The 20,295-nt window shown below is 37.4% G+C and overlaps 1 protein-coding gene across 1 annotated transcript in view; it reads right to left on the minus strand.

Annotated features, from left to right (window-relative positions):
- Positions 1 to 16,725, minus strand: part of LOC131693215 (uncharacterized) — a 206,035-nt gene extending 189,310 nt beyond the window's left edge. Inside the window, exon 1 of the mRNA XM_058980862.1 lies at positions 16,536 to 16,725. The gene's annotated coding sequence lies outside the window, so the exon portion shown is untranslated. The remainder of the gene's footprint in view (positions 1 to 16,535) is intronic.
- Between the last annotated feature and the right edge of the window lie 3,570 nt (positions 16,726 to 20,295).

Here is a 20,295-nt window from a genome sequence, read left to right on the forward strand (position 1 = left end):
TATTGACAAGCTTGTGCGAAAGATACAGATGAGAATGCATTGTAATCAATTGCCAAATCATCTATTGCAAACCAATCCAAAAGAGTTCAATACCAATATATGAACCACAAACGGTAGCCAAATTTTTGGCAGCTGTTGAGGCCATAATGACAACTGCAAAAGCAGCATCCAGCACCCCGAAATCCATTGAAAGCAACATCGGCGAGGAAGTTAATAAAGATGACGTCGGGTTTACACTGGTCATCCTTAAAAGACAGAATTAAATGACCCTCATGACGCAATAGGTGAGCAGACAAACGCTTGCCCTCCACGAAAGAAGGTCTTCGCGCGCAATAGAAAGTTTCTTGTATGAGATCCGATGGATAATCAATAACACTTGTTTAAGTTTTTTACATATTGTAAACATATCAAGGATCCACGGCTACGTTAAGCTACCGCTGTGATCCAAGTCAAATAAACGAATTTTGAACTTTCAAACTTCAGGAAACTAACTGCTTCAAATATTTAGGACTTCACTTAGACCCCACACTCTCCTGAGCATATAACATCTATAGAGAGAAAAGTTGCATCGTTATGTGGGGCTATGCGTAAAGTATGCTCTTTTGTTCCCCAGCATGCACTTCTAAAATTTTATTATGCGCACATCCACTCATTGCTGAACTACCTTGTATCTATGTGGGGCCGTGCCAGTATCTCGAATCTGAAAAAGCTACAAACGCTTCAAAACAGATGTCTTAAAATTATTTATAAAAAACCATTTATGTACCCTACTATTTTGTTATACAATAATAATGCCCATAACATTTTACCTTTGCTTGGGTTGACTAACTCCCAAACAATAATATACATCCAAAATGCTTTGCATAACACTATTGCTCATAATAATCTAGAATTTACAACAGGCATTCGAGCTCACAGCACTAGACAAGCCAATAATTTATTATACTCCAGAGTATCCACGAACCTTGGTCAAAGACGCATTTCTTTCATCGGACCTAAGTTATTCAACCAGCTTCCTACTGATTTAAAGCAAATAACATGTCGCACTCGTTTCCAAGCAAAATTGAAACTAATTTTAAAAAATAAAATAGGAGAATTTTTAATATAAACTTCGTTCACCACCAATCGAGCTTATTCCTTTAGCTATATTGGTTAACATTTTTTTTTAATAAAAGCAATTGATAAATGCATTTTTTCTAGCAATAAGTAATAAATAAATTTAAATTATTATGAGCTTCCTGCAAAGCTACGATGGGACCCTTAAAAGGATTCTTTTCCGCTGGGTACTCGCCGTAGCTTCTTGTCAAATTTTGTGTTTTGTCGGTCTCGTATTGTTTTTTTTTGTTCTCAGCGTTTCCGCGATTCGTAACTTTGTTTTGTTGTGCTGACCTTTTTTTGTACGCTGAGAACTGATGTGTCCACTACCAGGGGGCTCCGTTTGTGAGCTTTTTGGTGTGGGGGTAAGAAGCGGGCTATTAAAAAAAAACTTCCAGGTAGTTCGATCCTGGGTCGCAAATTTGCTTGTATGCTTGCCATTACCGCATCTTCTTCAATTATACACAGCCAGCGAGTACAAGGTCTGCCGCGAAGTTAACGACCTCTTCCAGATTTTCCGATGAAAATGACTTTCGCTGGTCTCTTTCCAGAATTCTCACTATGTGCCCAACCTACAGAAGTCTACCGTGATTTATCAGCCTTCCCGAGCAAATTGTCATGGGTTTAAACACCATACCACCCCATGAAGATACCATGAATATGGTCTGCGCCAAATTTAACACCTATCAAAACACCATAAAATAGTCTCAAAAACGCATAAATACACCAGAATATGGTTTTTACATGGGATCTTCCGGACCATCGTGATGGTGTTTTCATAGGTTGAACCCATTTCAAACACCAGAAAAACCCCATGCAGTGGGGATGAATTTGGACCATGAGCAAAGGGGAATTATAGGCTTTGCGTTTGCTTGGGTTCCGACGTCAACATGTTTGTAGCCTTAGTACAGCTCCTACTTGCCGTGCTACCGATTAGATATTAAGCGCAAAATTTGTCTCTCGAACATACTAAACACTTAATTATTTCGTTTCATGGTCATACAGAGCAACAGGGAGTGTCAGCGATTTGTATAGAGCAAGTTTTGCACTTGACTATTACTACATGATTTTAGCCGACTACGCGAACCGTAGAAAATAACATTCGCAGCTTTAACACGCCTTTTTACCTCGTGGTTAACATCGTTATCGCATGTTCCTCGTGTTCCAAGACATGTGAACTCGTCGACAACATTGTACCGTAATCCATCCACTTCCCCTTCAGAACGAACACCGTTCGGACTATCTTTACATGGCAATTTATCTGCCGATTTTCGCAGCTTCCTTTTTATAAGGCATAAACATCTCTTCTTGCACTACTCTGCGATTCACCCCAATGATGTCGCTGGCGAGGTCAACAAGAATATGGGTTCTCGTGATGATAGTTCCATTTCTTTGTATACCAGATCTTCGTATTGCATCTTCAAGCGCTACATTGAGCAAACCCCGCTTCAATCCATCTAACGTCACAGACGTGTCAGATGTCTCTCCGGCTATTTTAAGGCTTGATTTAGACTGATCTAGCGTAATACGAATCTGATTAGGCAGTTTTGTCGTATACCAACCATTATTTGCTACAGTTCGGTTTTGTTTAACTAAATCGTACCCAGCCTTGAAATCCACAAATAAGTGATTAGTCTGCAAGTTTTATTCCCGCAAATTATCCAGAATTTGTTCCAAAGTAAATAACTGATCTGTCGTTGATCGTCCTTTTCGAAACCCGCTTCGATATTCGCATACAAAGGCTTCAGCCAACGGAAGTAGTCTATTAAACAGAGCATGAGAGAGAGAGCCTTATAGGCGGCATTGTGGATTATTTTGCCTCAATAGTTACGATACTCGAGTTGGCGACCCTTCTTGGAGGTAGGGCTTATAAGTCCATCCAACCAATTCGAAGGTACTTCTTCTTCCACTCAGAACATACCGATTCGTACAGCCGGTAACTCCCGTCTTTTGGAAGTATTTCCATTCTTCCCAACTGCCTCACCGAATAGTCCTTCATAATCCGTCTAGCATGGGTGGATCCATATTGTGTCCATCATCGTTGATGAATCCAATCCAACACATTTCCGTCTCGGTTGATCAACATGATTGGCACCAGGGAACTTTTTCCGCTCATGCTATTGATCGTTTTGTAAAATTTTCGCGCGTCGTTATTGGTTAAACTTCTTTCTTGCTTAGCGAGTATAATTTTTGTCGTATTCACGTTCCTTATGCCGATGAAATATCGAACGTCTTTCAAAATAGTTTCGAGTCGCGAGCATGCTTTGCTGATCGGGTGTGCTTCCAAACATTCATCCATGCACTGGAAAAAATCCGTTCATAAATACATGATAAAAAATCACGATTTCGTGAACTGAACGGTTTACGAAAATCTTGACCGAGGTTCTGAAATTATGAATAATAAACTAGATCGTGGCGTAACATATTTTTAATGAAGAAAAAAAAATAAAAAAAATTCGTTGCATACTAGTGGGGGGGGGGGATAACGACATTTGTGACAATTTGTGGCATAGGGATGGGGGAGTCAATTTTGGGTAATTTTTGCGTTACGTAATTTTTAAATGGATCCTTATAAAAACTAACAAGTTTAAAGAGGCTTTCAAAAGCGGAGCCCAATACCTTGGATACCATCCATAAATTATGCCACGCTAAAATTGCTTACAATGGACCCCTCTCTCCAGTTTTTGTCAATAATTGCCACAATTCTTATCCTTCAAATATACGTTGCAAAGTGAACGACAACTAATAGTCGCTCGAACTAATATACATTGTTTCCAGAACAATGAATAGATCCAGTGGATGATCTAACCCGCGACTGCTTTAGTGAATTGCGTGGTATTCAACTCAGTATTCGTGAGGAGGAGAATTTGCTCAAGGTAAAAATGGAGCTTAGGCTTACGGAAATCGCCTTGATCCAGTTTCATCACCTACGCAATTCAACGCATTAGTTCCGGTAGCAAGTTTTATTTTACAGAACAACTTAAAACACGTGGTTGATGGTGAGGGGTGTTAAAATTTCCGTTCACAAGGAAGATAACAAGCTAAAGGTACGACTACACGGCCTAGCATAGTATACCCACAGTAAGTCAATTGCAAAATACATGTTGGTAAAAAAATGGTCAGTTGGTCCTTTTTGAGATGCGCCGCCGACCATATTTAAACGCGTGTCGATTCTAAATTTGACCTATGTACTATGCACTGAAAGTAAGAACTCTGGTATGTTTTTTGTGAAACGATCACCTTATTGAATATAACACTTTTGTGTGATACTTTTCATTCTCAGTCTTCGGAAGATATGGAAACAAAGGTGTTTTCGAACAGAACGGCATTTCCGTTCCGAGTCTGGACAGGCGCAACTTAGCTGAATACTGACAACTGACATTACATCATGCCTTCGATTTTGACTGTTGCTGAACACCCAAAACATAATCTCATGCATAAAATGTAAGAGACGCTTCATTTGGTTGAGCCCCTATCTTGACCAACGTTACCAAACGAGACTCATGGCCTTTAACTATTAACCTTTGTTTGGCAGTACAGAGGGTAAGACGTTGGTTTCATAAGCAACCCGTCGTATGTTCGAGCATCAGCCAGGAAGGATTCTTAGTAATCAGTAGGATCCTTGCACTAGTCATGCAATTGTCCTGTTCATTTTTCAGACTCGGCTGCGAAGTCTGCCGAAACGAAGCTTAGAACTGAAGACTAGGGCTGGACAGACTCATATCGGTATGATGGAAAGTTTTCTGTTCTAAGTTTATAACTGTTTCACTCTAGAATAGCTATCCACCTTTCAATTTTCATTTCTTTTGTTTCTCATTGCCATCAATTTGTCGAAAAAGCCAACAAAATTGATACTGTTGAACTTTTCCGCAGTTAAAATTTGGCCTAATGTTATTAAAAACCATACTAGAAAACCGCGCCATTTCGTGATTTTTTCATACCAGCTCTTTTGCTTAAAGTATGCGTGGTCAAATTATTGAGTTCTGTATATCATACGATCAGAGTAGCCCAGGAAACGTTCGGACCCAAATCTAGATCGTTTTTCTTCCTTCGTTTATTTGACATCGCTCATAGCAGTAACTTAACGGGGTCGTAGGTTGTCCATGATGTGGTCTCTGATTGCAGTACTTGCACGTAGAAGTTTGCCTCTAATGGGTGCATAGCGTGATTTGTTTAATAATAATACCGTGAGTTCTTAATTTTTTTAGTCAAGTAGAAGGCAAAAGGTCTTCTTTATGTATCAAGTGTAACAGATTCTACATCTCCGTATTGCAACAATCATTTTGCAATTAGCTTAGGAGTGATACGCGGTGATAGGTCATGTAACCTTACTTCTATATTGACATTTCTCCTGTACACAGGAACCTTAATTCCTACCCTGTCACTTTCATTAATGTGTTTAAGATTGTTCTGCAAGACGAAGCTTTCTGCTTGGCCTAGCGTGTTAAATGATATCAGTACTGCATTGTGCAAGTGATGGTATTGAAGAAAGGCGACTTCCGTTAGTCTAAGATCCATTTTCATAAAATATTTCATTTCACGAAAGCTCCAACATTCGTTTAATTTACTACGCTATATTTCACCCTAAGGAGAAAAATTGGGTAAACGCCAAAATTTCTCACCAGGGCGAAAATTTTTTGGTTTCGGCTTCACAGTGTCTTATCGGTATAAACAAAACTTCTGCTCGGGCGGGACATCACGTTTGACCAGTCGTTCGATTGAAACACAAAGTGTTTTTTTAGTTTTATGGATTTGTGTCAAACCGCCGCGGCGCTAATCTATTCCGACAAAAAGTTAGTGTCGGTTTCTGATGAGACGAAGTCGAAACGCACCCATGTAACATTTAAATTAACTCAAATATAATTAATTCCCGGTTGAAAATCACTATTTTATATTGAAAGCTGATGATATCGCTACGTCATCAGTCCTTGGTTTTGTTGGTTTGCGTGTTTCAACGCAGATATAATAGCCAGCATGACAAGGTTTGTGCAAGAAGTCGTTTCTACTTTCCTTCACAACCCAAAAATATCCCACGCCGTATTACGCCGCCACCAGAGATCACTACCATTCGACCAATTTTATACATTTCGCAATGAAAATTTAGGACACTGAATGTATCGCAAAAATGTATTCTATTTAAAATACAGTACACTTCTTCAAGGATTTAGGGTCTCTACGCAAAAAATACGAATCTTAATTCTCCATAAAAGATCCAGGAGCTTTTCTAAAAACCAATTTACCTAGCTCAGAAGCTAAAGTATAGATAACAAAAAACGATTCCGAAATTCCGCCATTGATTTTAAAGTATAACCGTTTACATTTTTCCAACCAAAAACAAAATTAATTCTTTGATTTTTTTTTAAATTTCAAACGACCTGATGAATTGCTTCATGGTGTGACCGAAATAGCAATATTCGATCGGATAAACTCAGGGCCGTGATAGCAAGTTCGAAGCAGGCAAACGATATTGTTTGCTGTGAGCTCTTCACCGGCTACCACATTTACATCCCCGCTCGCGAAATTGAGATCGATGGTGTGGTCACCGCTGGGAGTCTGACGTGCAAGGATCTGCTCTATGGTATAGTAACTGCTTACATAAACTGAATTCAATTCTTTTCGAGTGACCTAATTACCAAGATACAACCTCTTGCACAAGTTTCATACGCTTGTCCATCTATTTGTAACGTGGGCCATGAACCTTCATAATTATAAATAATTGGGCGCCACAGCTATCCATTGTAGTAATAAGAACCGCAGTGGAAAGTGTGGTGAGAATCGTGGGAATGCAGTGACAATGCTGAAAAAAGTCCTTACTGCATGATCTCTCGACATATACCGAAATTTCATTCTATAACTTAAATATCACCTAACAGCAAATTTTATCACCATTCTAATAAAGTATCTATTTAAATGTAGAAACATTGCCGAAGTTACCAAGACCATAACCAACAAATAACTAATAGTTTCGTCCATACTTCTTCAAAAATTATGCGGCAACTACACATTGTAGACTCAACTAACACAAAAGCATGGATGGTCCCCACAAAATCTCCTCGTTTACCGTTTCGCTTTTGATATTGCACGGTATTAAACGTCATAAATTTCCTGAAGGGACCATCGAATGAATTATATTTTTCGATGAAATCTACGATACAATAAATAAAGTACCATCAATCTATTGCAAACGGTCACAATAAAATAAACCCTTTCGCTTTTGTACTCCACACCAGCCGGCAGGTATTGTGCGCGAGTTCTGCGAGGGCCTCAATACCTAATGACTCTGCTAATGATTGCCAAGACAATTAATGCACATTAGTTGGAACTAATTTTTGTGCACCTTCTGCGCGTGATGACGGCGGTAGTTTTCCATAGTTGTTTATAACTTCGTGAATTGGTGAAACTTGAAGGGTTGCACCCAGTACCTCAAGTGTTTTGTGCACACAACCTAACCTATTCGACCTTGAGCTAAGATTGCATTCAGTGCTTATATAAGGCATAGTATATGTACGAAAAACTAGTTGGTTAGGAATAAAACATTTTGGCTAAGCGGTCTGATATTTTTTTTTGATTCAATACAATGCCTGAAAACTTAGTATTCCTTATCATTCAACAAGTGCTGTGGCAGCTGTGCGTGTAACCGTCTAATGCTTATTTTTTTATTGGCCAATTACTGAATGATATGAACTGGATAATCGAGAAATAGTTTTATTTGTGTACCCATTTCGGACCGGCTTTCTGGCCTGCGAGGGCATTACATGTTATCAATTGTGTAATTGCAAATAAAAACGAAATAATCCAAATTGTTATAAGCCTTTTTGCTATTTTAGGCTAAAATAAAGCCATTGGACGCTAAGAAAAAAGTGAATTCGTTGCATTTTAACAGTTTGATTTTTAGTCTAGATTTTTTTTTCGATTTTCAATTTTGGAATCTAATGGACTGATCATTTTAAAACAACAATAATTAAACAAGAAGAAATGAACTTGGAGAAAAATCAACAAACGCTCTACTGGAGCTGTAGCGTAATTTAAAACAACACACAGTCACAGCTACTGTCAAATCACAGCCATTGCGCGAGAGCGCGACTTGCCAGTCGGAGTAACAATTTGTTTGAAACCTTTAGGTCGGTATGTTTATTTATGTACACAGAGTCAGACATAGCACGACCAAACACTGTCACGCCACGATATGCATGTGTATAGTGCACGAACCTGCAGTAGCAACAGCAGAAGCACGCTATAAGCTGGTGGTGCTGCTGCTTGCTACTGCTGCGGAACGCGTTTGGGGTTTGGCATTTTTAGCATACGCACGTCTAGTTGCACCAGCCAGCTAACCGGCAGACACCCAAGTGAATAAATCAACAAAACGATTCGCTGGAGAAGTTTCTTGTTAGTTCTACACGCTTCAGCTGGCAGGCTCCCAGGAAAAATTTATGTAAGTCTAAACGACGGCAAGGTAATTGCGGTGAAACTCGTGGAACCGCAGAAGCAGTTCCAGAGCTAAATGGTTGCTGAGCTTTCTAGATTGTTTCGATGCTTTCACATTCTATTGGTCGTAGGCATATTGAGAACATTTTAATTTGGAAAAGCTTGTTGAAATGTCAAAACTCGATCGCCAAGCTCAAATTTTGACAATTTAGAAAAATTAATTATGTTGATATAGTAACCCGATCAGAGAGAAATAACAGAATTATAACTCACGCTGATAACAATTTGTTCTTCACTGTATGATTCAGTGGTAATTCAGGCATGAAATCTCTCTCGCAACATGTTGAAATCGTTGTATAAGGAAATATATGAGAAATGGTGAACCAGGAAGTATTGGGATTATCGACGAATCTATTTATGCCTCGTATACCGCTAATATTTTCACGTGAACAATTTGACAAAACACTCAATATTACTCATCGATACATATTTGGTTGTTGAGAACTGGTTTTTGATTCAAATTATACACGATTTTGCATGCTTGTGAAAAAGTTCACAAATTTAGAGGATGTCCTAATCGTTTTCATTCCATTGCTACTCTGCTCATATTTTTGAAATTTTTATGTGAGCTTTTTCACGAATTTTGGAGTATTCATTTCAGTTCCGTGAAATGGTTCGTCAAATTTAGTAGTGCTCCGCTGTTAGCGACCCTTCACAGGTTCGGGCAGTAGATATTAACAGAAAAGTCTTAGGGCCTTGAACATTGTTTTCATTCGATAAGGTTTATTTAAACGTACAGAGAGAAAACGAAAACTATGCTGTACGCCAAAAGTACGATACAGTCATAATTTGTGTTATTGACATAATTTGAAAAGCTACGAGTGATATTACTCTGCGTGTCACATTCGCTAGTAATCTCAAGAATAAAATAGCACGCTACGCATAAAGAAATTACGAAATCATGGAAATGAATCTCATCACTTCGCGTCAAAAACCCCAGAATGAATTCATGAAAAAATATCATGATAACGAGAAGAATAGTTACGAAAATCACAATATTCCACGCGAAAAGTTCGAGAGTAAAATCACAAATAAAATAACCCGGTAACGCGAAGAGAAAATACGAAAATCATGACAAAGCTCTTGAAATCGTGAATGACATTATTCAGCAAGAAGGAGCCAATAGTACTAAATAAGTGTCGGATACTGATGAGATGAATTTCATAACTAACTTTATTGTAGGTTTTATGCTCTTCATGCTCAAAAACGGTTTTTTTTAATGTTCTCCTGCGTGTAGAAAATAAGTTTTCATCTAAAACCTCCAAAAAATATTACTTTAGGAGTCCCCGCAAGGAACACTTTTTGACCTTTCCAAGGAAGCTTCGGAAAAGAAATGTTTCTTTTCTTCCTATAACTTCTCGGCACTCCAGTAGACGTTCCTTCTTGTGAGTCATCAGAGTCGCCTCATCGGAAAACGAACGAGCAAAGAGATTCGTTGAAGATGGTGGCATAGCATTCCTTGGCATTTTTGCAGAAGATCGCTTGGAACGTTGTTGGGAACATTTCAGTTTATCTTCGCGTACTTCGTATGCGGGACATGTCGAGAGATCATGTAGATTCTCCCCACGCACTGTAAGGGCACATTACAGTATTCCTACTGCATGAATCATCCTTATAAATCTCTTATGTGGCAAGTACGCCACAGCGGGCCTTATTGCTATAATGGGGTGCTGTGTGACCCAATTGTGTGCAATTAAGGCAGTTCATGATCCTTGGTACAAACAAACTAACAGGCAGACGAATCTTGTGCAAGAGGATGTAGCTCGGCAAAGTAGATCCAGCGAACGTCATTCGATAAGAATTTGATTGGGGATATAATCTCGTTCCCGTTTTTTGCGATTAAGACTGAATTCAATCTTTTGTAATCCAACATTTTTACCGGCTGAAGTTGGGGTCCTCAAAACAGCCAACCTCATATTTCAGCAATTCTTCGCATGTCAAACTCTCGTCGTGGACGACCCCATCTATTTGCACTTTGTGAGCTGGTCAATATGCAAAATATACTTCGTAAAACACTCGGAAGAAACAATCTCGTTTGCTTGATTTGAGCTGGTTGACACGACGTTGGGCTACTAGGGCTACAATTAAACAACTATCGATTGTTTTCGCGGAGTACATGCAATAATTTTGAGCGGTGTGGCTACCGGTCTCTCGTGGTTCCAAGGAACCCTTGATGCATCGAGCGAAGATTTTAAACGGCTATCACACTGGACGGGACTAAATAGTGTGCCCCTTCAAAAAACAGGTTTACATGCAATAAAGTGTGTAATAGATTGCCCAGAAAAAAAAACGAATTTTTGAAAACTCAATCGACCCACCCCTGAGTCTTCAAGACGTTCTTAGGCTATTTAAGCCGTTTTGGGACGTTGGTAGACGTTTTAGATGATTTTTGACGTTTGATGACGTTTTTAGACGTTAATAAACTTTTGAAAATTTGTTTGTGCTTTTTTGGAGTTCTAACAAGTTTTGGGCGTTTTTGACGTTTTAAGCGTTTTAAGATGTAGTTGGACGTTTTATAGTTTGCTATACGCTTTTAGGTGTTTCAAGACATTTTTAAACGCTTGTGGACATTTAGGCGGTTTAAGACGTTTTTGACGTTTGCTGGCGTATTTTGCCATTTTAAAACGTTTTTAGGCGTTTGAAGATGTTTTGACGGGTTTTGGTGTGTTCTGCCGTTTAAAGACGTTTTTAAGCATTTTTAGACGTTTTTTGACGTTTGATACGTTTTGTTGACAGCTTTTAATGTTTGCGAGCGCTTTTCAGTGTTCTAAGACGTTTTTAGATACTTGTAGGCGTTCTTGGCGTTTTTAGATGATATTAGTTGTTATTGATTTCTTGAAATTTTAGACATTCTTTGGCATGTTAACGCGTTTTTGGGCATATTTTAAACATTTCTAAATGTTTTTGTGATTTTAGCCATTTTAAGACCCTTGTGCGCGTTTTTAGACGTTTTATAAATGTTTTGGCCTTTTAAGACGTTGTTAGGCGCTTTTAATATTTTTGAGCGTTTTTCAGTGTTGTGAGACGTTGTAAAACGTTTTGGACGTTGTTGGACTTATTTTTGCGTTTTTGGCTTGTTATGAAGGATAGGATAGTTTTATTTAAGGAGTCTTTAACACTGTGATCATTTGTCCCTGGGCTTGTAAAGAAGTTTCAGACGTTTTGAATAGAATTTAGATGTTTTAGTGGTTTTTTGGCGTTTTAGCCGAGACGTTTTTAGGATGTTTGCCTTTAAGCGATTTAAGTCATTTTTAGATGTTGTTTAACTGCTTTAACACATGCTAACACGCTTTTAGAAGTAGACTAATAATTAGTTTATTTGGTTTTTTGACGTAAGTGCCAATACCTTATTTAAGAATTTTTTGGAGGTATCCAACGGGGAAAACTGATCGAAATGGTGGGTGAAGCAAAAGTAATTATGTAAAAAAAATCCTCCAGAATCGAGATTCCAACCCGCAACCTTCGAGATGCCGGCCCAATGCACTAACCCTTATGCTATCGCTGGAGAAGAAAGAACATATGATTATCGCACTAGTGGTGATCGTACCCTACCTGCCAAGCGAGATCACACACAACAGCAGCTACCACCCAATACACAATGATTGATCAAGTTTTCCCCGTTGGATACCACCAAAAATGTTTGTAGACATTTTGGGCATCTTTAGAAGTTTTTTGCAAGTTTAAAATTTTTTAAGCCTTTTGAAACATTTTTAAACCGTCTTTGGCGTTTTAGCGATTTTATACATTATGTGGAGTTTTAGGCGTTTTAAGACGTACTCAGTCCTTTTTGTATGTTTTGATGCTTAAGGAGTTTGTGGACGTTTCTTTTCCAATTTAATGTTTAAACGTTTATGACGGTTTTAGACCCCTGTTTGGCGTTTTTAGACCTCGAAGGCGTTTTTGGATGTTTGTAGGCATTTTAGATGTGTTTTGACACTTCAAGACGTTTTTAGACATTAGTAGAGTTTTTATACATCGTCGCTGTTGTGCTATCTTATGACAAATGCCATTTTGGGGTAAACTGAGTTAGATATACCATATTACTTGTTTGAAAAATCTCTACAAAGTGGCGTTTTCAAAATTTTGAAATTCTACTTGGTTACTTAGATATAGCGAGAAACATGATGAGAAATTGTGAGTTTTTTGCTTCAAATTACTGTATCTAGGGATGTGCTCAAGTTATATTGAAGTTTTAGATGTTTTTATGTGTGAAAATGTCTGAGTAATAAAATGGCATAAACATTTTCAAAAGAAAATTATACGAGTTGTGAGAAAAACACAGTTTTAGTTTTAAACTGGAAATAAAGTATATTTGGCAACAATGCAACCAAAAATAACATTTTTTTCTAGATTCCCTGACTCATTTTCTTCAAAATGCATTTCACTGATTGTTCATAGACCATATAAACGCAAAGATATGAATAAAAGTTAAAAATTGATGATTTTTTTCTATGGAAAATTTTCCATGCACGATTATGACACGTCATACAAATTTTGTCATCAATACACGCCTATGACACGTGTGAGTGCGACTTTTGTTTACATTCATAGTAAAAACTCGCAAACTAGTCAACCGATCTTCGTAATATTTGAGAGATTAATGCAGAATTGATAGAAGCATCAATTGTCTTCTTTGGATTGTTTATACCATTTATAAATTTCAAGATATTCAATCTCAAACTTTAAAAATCGTTTTTCTCGAAATGTGCTAAATGGCGCTTGTCATAAGATAGCACAACAGCGACGACATATTTGACATTCTAAGATGTGTAGGGTGTTTTTGAGGGTTTAGCGTTCTTAGAAGTTTAAGAGGTGTTTGAATGTTTTTTAATGTTTTGGATGGTTACTCGTTTTATACATCACTATACGCGTTTAGACGTTTGAAGATGTTTTAAACGATTTTGGTGTATTTTGCAGTCTTCGTCGTTTTAAGTCGTTTTTAGACGTTTTAAACGATGTTTGGCGTTTTTTCGTTTAAAATGTTTTTAGATATATTTTGGAGTTTTCAGACGTGACCTGGTGACAGACGTTACTGACTCAGACATTACTTCATTAAAAGACTTTAACTTCTCCCAAGTAAGTTGGATTAATTTGTAGTCTTCGGCAAAGTTTTAGACAACAAAATTATCATTATTTTCACATGCAGTGATAAACTGATACATACAATGCCGCATAGCGGTGAAAATGCAAGTTAGTATTCAGCGGTATCACTGGGTTTTGATTCTCAGATAATAATTTAGATTAGTTTTCAGAAGAATAATTTGAAATATTTTCATATTTTTGTTAAATTGTGTTAAGCGAATGATCATTTTTAGATAACTCAAATTGTCGTCAAGATTTAGAAAATACATTTTTTTTAACATTGGATAGATCAATTGCGCATGACGGCACAAGACCTAACATCAACATTGGCGCCAGTTGGACACTAAATCCAAACAGTTTACACAACATGTGTGAACGCCTAAAGCAACTTGTTGGTGTCAGTTACTGATGAGTGGAACTCGAAATGTTCTAATTCAACTCTTTTACTTATTTTTTGCTGTCAACGATTCCTTTCATTGACTTCATTGACAGAAGAAACTACGTACTACCAAAATTAGCTAATATGTATTTTGAAAAATGCTTCAGAATTAATTAAATTCAATATCGTCAAATATGCTTCGCGAAGGCTGTACGTTTTTCTGAATAAAAATAGTGTTGATTTTAATAGAGCACTAACTTCACTGCATGTTGGATGGATGTCACCCCTTTAATAAATTAATTTTAAAGATATTTTTTTGGGATTTTTATGATTCGCGAAAAGTTACAAAAGTCTGTCTTTAAAGTTCAAAGAACACGTTTTACACCGGTGTAATGTACAAGAGGGATAGACTTATCACACGCTAGGTTGAATCATTGTACCACCGACTACACCGTCTACAAGTCCAAAAATTGCATTGAGATGGAATATCAAAAAGCCTGTGACAGTAGCTGGGATGCAATTCAATTAATTCCAAACAATTACTCGATGCAGTCAAAGACAATACATATATACTCGTTAGTTGGAACTCGAGTAAAAACCTGTACGAACTTCATAAATACAGTCGTAAAATAGGGAAGTACACGGTTTCTGATTATTTGTAAACACTACGTGATTAAAAGTGGAAACAAAGTCACTTTAGACTTTATAAGTCCAAAAGTAGAGCGATTTACGTCATAAATAAATTGAGTAGTGAATGAAATGACAGGTAAAACATGGGCAAGAGAGACCTAATTGACAAATTCCTTATCAATTCTAGAAACGGTATGCAAACTCGACAATGTTCTGTTACAATAATGTTTACCTCCCACCTGTTACAGATCGGCCAAACGCTACCATGTAGTTCACAGCTGTCCGGTATCTTCAACAATTCACGAGCGCTGTTTCAAAGGAGTCTGCTTCATCAACGTCAACTAGCTTCAAACAGTTCACATGATTTCTTCCTGGACCCAGTGTCTTAATTCCGTACTCTCGAACACACTGGCGCACAAAGACAGGTATCAATTGCATCTCATCGTGCAAAGAGAAAAGCAAGTGCATTTTCCCTCGTCCCGACTGTCTCTGTTCATGGTTTCGCGCGCGCAAAACTATCGCTTTTCAACTGGTTCGAGCATGCCATACTTTTGCCAGGGGGAGTGTCAGCGACTCGCAAAAATAGTGGAATCGGAACACGGTTTCATGTTACCGTATCAATTCACCGCGAGCATAAAAAACTACAAATTTAATCATGTCACATAATGGACGCCACAGAAACTGCAAATGAATTACGGTTCACAATTACAATAAAAATAGCATTTTTTTTTCTTGATTTTCTTTTCATTTTCGTTTAGTTGACTTGTTTCACTGCACTGCACAACCACACAAGTAAAAAAGCATATTTTTTTCATTATTTCAACATCACCGGTCAGGTACATAGAAAAGTACATGGTGAGTGCAAGACGATGCGATATGTATTATTTAATTTTTCTTCTTCCTTTTGTTCCATGAAGTTTTCTGGCGCGATTGCACTCTCGACGCTCACTGTCTAGCTTTAACTAATACTACTGGAAACAGCGCACGTGAATTGTTTATGTACATTTGAGATTTTCATCGCTAGTTCTTCGATTGTTTTTTATCGTTTTTTCACAACACAAATTTCGAAAAAAAATTACGACTTCTTTATACCTATTTTAAACCGTTATATAATTTAATTGTTATTATAATTTTTCGCGAATCATTTGTTTTAGTATTTGATTCATCGCACGGAGAATGGTTTCAGAAGGCTCGCTTCTAGTCTTCGCGGGTGGTTTCACGAGACACAAGCAATTCTCACATCATTTTTTCGATCGAGCCCTCGTAAAAAATGTATAGCAACATCACAGCTGACGACCGACTGCCCCAACCGCTACGATGCTCTGTCCTCGTACTTTTTTACTTCCCCATGAAAAAGTACGAAACATACGGAGTTCACCTTCGCGGTTCGCGTGTGTTGCTGTGTGCGAGTCGGCTTCACTTGTTTCTTGCTCGGTGAAAAGAAAGTATGTACACATAAAATAACTACTTCCTTTCCGTCCTTGTCTTGTCGGAGCTCTTTTTTTATCACATCATTCTCCTACTTCACTCGGATCTTCAAGTTCAAGAGTCTCATGCTTTAACCTGATCTCGTGAGGCGTACTCCAACGAGCAGATGATGAAGGGTTGCACAACGGGGTCGACCCTAAAACAAATCCACGCCCCACGAGACCAAGAGTGCGCGGGTTCGTCGCTTTGCCCCTTAACGCGATCTAGTTCAAGCAATAGAGTTCTAGGCATTGGGAGCAACGGGTAACGTCACTCATCACCGAAAATGTTCCAACATTCATCACAGTTCACAAACCGGCTATCGATTGGTAATGTCTTACAGTAAATAAAATCTATCTCTTATTCCTATTTGTTTGTTCAAAGAAACAACACTAACTTTAATCAGCACGTCGTAAAGCACCTCGAAAGCTTCTACGCTCCAGGAAAGAGAGCCTGTGGGCTGTGTAGCCCCCAAGACAACGCCACACACGGCAGAGAGCGAGGAAAATATTCAGTGGAAAATACACGCACGCGATGTTCCGCACGGAACTTTTTACGTCTGTTTTGAGCGCGATACCGAAGACAACTGGGGCTTGAAGGCGATCGGTCGAGCCAATAGACCTGTTGCTCAGGGATCGTCGAAACAACTGCTCACACTCATTCATTTCGTGTCAGAGAAAGAGCGGACGCGTGCTTGTTGAAGAGAATGAGTGCGTGTGACTGAAAGCTCATGTTTCCAGCAGTTGGGCGACCAAAGCTCGCTTCTTGTAAACCTAGTAAACAGTAAACATAGATAATTTCAACGCAATATTAATTAAGGGTTTCAGCGTGAAAAAAGAAACACTTTTTTCGCGATTTTTTTTTGAGAAATTTGGGTAAAGCGAATTGATCAAAACTTTTATACATTATAATGTATCACTTCAATAACATTCTGTAATTTTTCTATGAAAAAATATCGACAAGCGAGTCGGTGACGAAGCTTTTTATGGAACGTCTCTGGAAAAAAATATGATTTGCGGTGTTAACTGCCATTCAAAAACTACTTAACCGATTTCGATTCACATTCTATGTAAAAAAATACCTAACCCCTCGATGATTTTTTGAGATAATTTTTCAATTAGGGGCTTTTTACGCATAAAATGGCGGAATTGCTTTTTTCACGAAAAATTCCGCTATTTTATTTTATAAGTAGAAAGCCCTCTTAATTGAAAAATCTCAAAAGCTCATCGTATGGGGTTAGGTATTAGGGTTAGGGAAGGTTCGAGAGAAGAGATTTTCGGAACCTTCCCAAAAAAAAAAAATGATCTGGCAGGCAATTTGTTGATGTTGTGAAATCGTTAAACTCTTTTTTGGTTTTATCACACGTTTTGCTACTATTATCAGTACTGTGACACAACGCGAATAAAATTTCATGAAAAATTTCAATTTAGGAATGAAACTACATTAAAGAGTTCAGTATACTTTTACACCACGTGCTCGGCAATATACTGCCAGATGAGTGAGAACAACTGCTTATTTAACTATTCCTTTAAGTTACAATGTGATGTGATTGGGAAAAACAACCTGCGTGGCATTGAAGTATTCAGTTTTATTAAGCTTCTAGACTTCCCAGCATATTTGATAACAAAAATCCATCTTCCGGAATTCATGGACCTGCGGACAGTGCAAAATAAACTATAAAATGATTTAATCTACCAAAGTAAACTGCTCAAGATTCGGAATTGATCAAGTATGTTGCGAAAATAATAAATAGTAACTTTTATGTTTCGTCAGGTTTTAACGTCTTAAGGGAATTTTTTGTGGAAAAATAAGACATAGCAGATGATTTTTTGTGATTTTTTGCGTTATTGCCTATTGGTTTCATTTTCAAATATTTTGCAGATATTTGCTTCCCGCTAAATAATTTTTAAGATCGTGAGAACATAACTTATCACAGATTAGTTATTTCATCAAATTTACACAAAGCTTATTAAATGGTTTAATGATTACACCACCAAAATAACTCGAATCTATGAATGAGAGGTTCAGTGCAAGAAAGGAACAAGCCAAGAATTAGATTACTGGTTTCTGTTATAGGTTTGATTGTGCTGAAAATTTTCATTGTGATTGTGGGTGGAACAAATTTTGGGATATCACTTGTTAAACAATTAAATTTACACAAATGACTTACCATTATATTCGCCCCACTATTTTGCACTAATCTGAGCAATAACTGGTTTGCTTTTTGATGGACGAGATGTTCGTCTTCTTGAAAAAAGCAGTAATGTTTGCTCGATTGGAGAATTGTTTTACAATACTTCGGGAAACAGTTTCACTTAAGATGGTAAAACGGAACGCATCAAGTTTGTACGAGCAGCGAAGGCATGCTTTCGAAAATGTCGTTTTGGTCAGAACCAAATTAGTTTATAAAATAAGTGAAAAAATCGAGTCCAACTGATTTAATCATTTTTCCATTGTTTTCTCCTAGATTTCTTTTAATCTCTCTCTTTCCGTTCCATAACTACCACAAAAAAGAACCAGAAATAGCCTTATGTGATGAAACCGAAACGTTAATACTAACTTACTAACTTATATATGCAATCAGTGGCAACATTTTAGTCTCCTTCCCTCACTGTCTATTGATGTCCCTCCACTGTGTTTATTTTTCATTTGTTTAGCAATAATTATTGTTTATTGTACGGTTGTTAGAAATATTATGATTTTTCGGATTAGCAGGCTTTTAGTGTTGTCCACATTCACTGTATAAAAATGAAATTATGCGTCAATGCATATATTATCGCGTGGAGTGTATAGAATAGAGGAAAGAGTCGATTCTAATTGATTTATTCTTTTGTCCTCTCTTTTCTCCTGATTTTTGTTATTCTCTCTCTCTCTCTTTGCTCCATATCAAACGAACAAAAAGATTCAGAGGCTGCCATATACTGATGAAATGAAATCGCAAAGGGATTCCCAACATACTAATTCATAGATTCAATCAGTCGCAACATTTTAGTCGCTCTCCTTGATTGTCTAATATCCCTCCGCTATTTCGTTGCGTCGTATGTACATGAACATCAATTGGCAGTCATATAAAGCGAATGCATTATACACTTAACTTAAGACCGAAAATTGGAAGCAATAATTTATGCTTGTGATATTTTCAATGAATAAATATAGTCCGCACCAAGTAACGCGTTCTACTACGTGATTATCTCGGTATCGACATTTTACGAAATTTGACCTGGCGGTGGACGAATTATTTTGAATACCGTTAAACCAATAGATCTGAAATTTTTAGAGGTTAGCATCACAATATCTAGAGATTGGACGAAGGAGTTTTTTTGTTAGGGGAAACTTTGTGACCACTATTCGAGGGAATTTCAATTTGAATTAATATTATTGCCAAAAAACTAAATAATTTTGTATGTGCCCATTTATGGATTTTTTCGAAAACCCTTCGCCTAATCAGTAAAAATTGCCATAAATTAACGATTTTTGCTAAATCCATTATTTTCAGTTGAGCGATTTACGAGATATCATGCTCACCGCAAGCAATTGTGAAATTGTGACCACTCGGAATGATGATGGATTGTTTTGTGCCGTGTTTCCGTCCCATCATATACGGGGAGTAGGACCTATGTTATGCATTAAGATGGTAAACATGTTTTTCGTATGATAATGCCCCAACTGAATTTTGAAATTATGGTCCAAAAACAAGAAATTTAAGCTGTTTCTTTAATTAAAATTCCAACCGAAACCAATCGTACAAATCACTTAAAAATATTGCGATTTTCACAATTTCATGGAATTAACAATAGGGTAAGGTGGGGCAAATCCGACATAGTAAATGGTTTCGGCTGTAAAATGCTCATTTAACATCGGATCAAGTCGGTTTATATACCAGGTTGGACTTCTGGACAACTTTTTATATATAGCATTTTATTTGTATCTTTAGAAAATTTGGAGATAAAAGCGTTTTACGAAAAAGTTCATTTTTGCTGTTTTCAAAAATGGTGGGGTAAACCCGACCATTGATTTAGTACAGATATTACCCAAATTTTATGGTTGTTCAATGATAAATCGATGAATGTTATGTTATTCAATTGTAACATAGAGAAAATGGAATTCAACGTCAATCTTGGAATGTCAAAATCACGAGCAGTAGCACGTAAAAATAT

The sequence above is a fragment of the Topomyia yanbarensis genome, chromosome 3 (assembly GCF_030247195.1).
Source record: "Topomyia yanbarensis strain Yona2022 chromosome 3, ASM3024719v1, whole genome shotgun sequence".
Taxonomy (NCBI): Eukaryota; Metazoa; Arthropoda; class Insecta; order Diptera; family Culicidae; genus Topomyia; species Topomyia yanbarensis.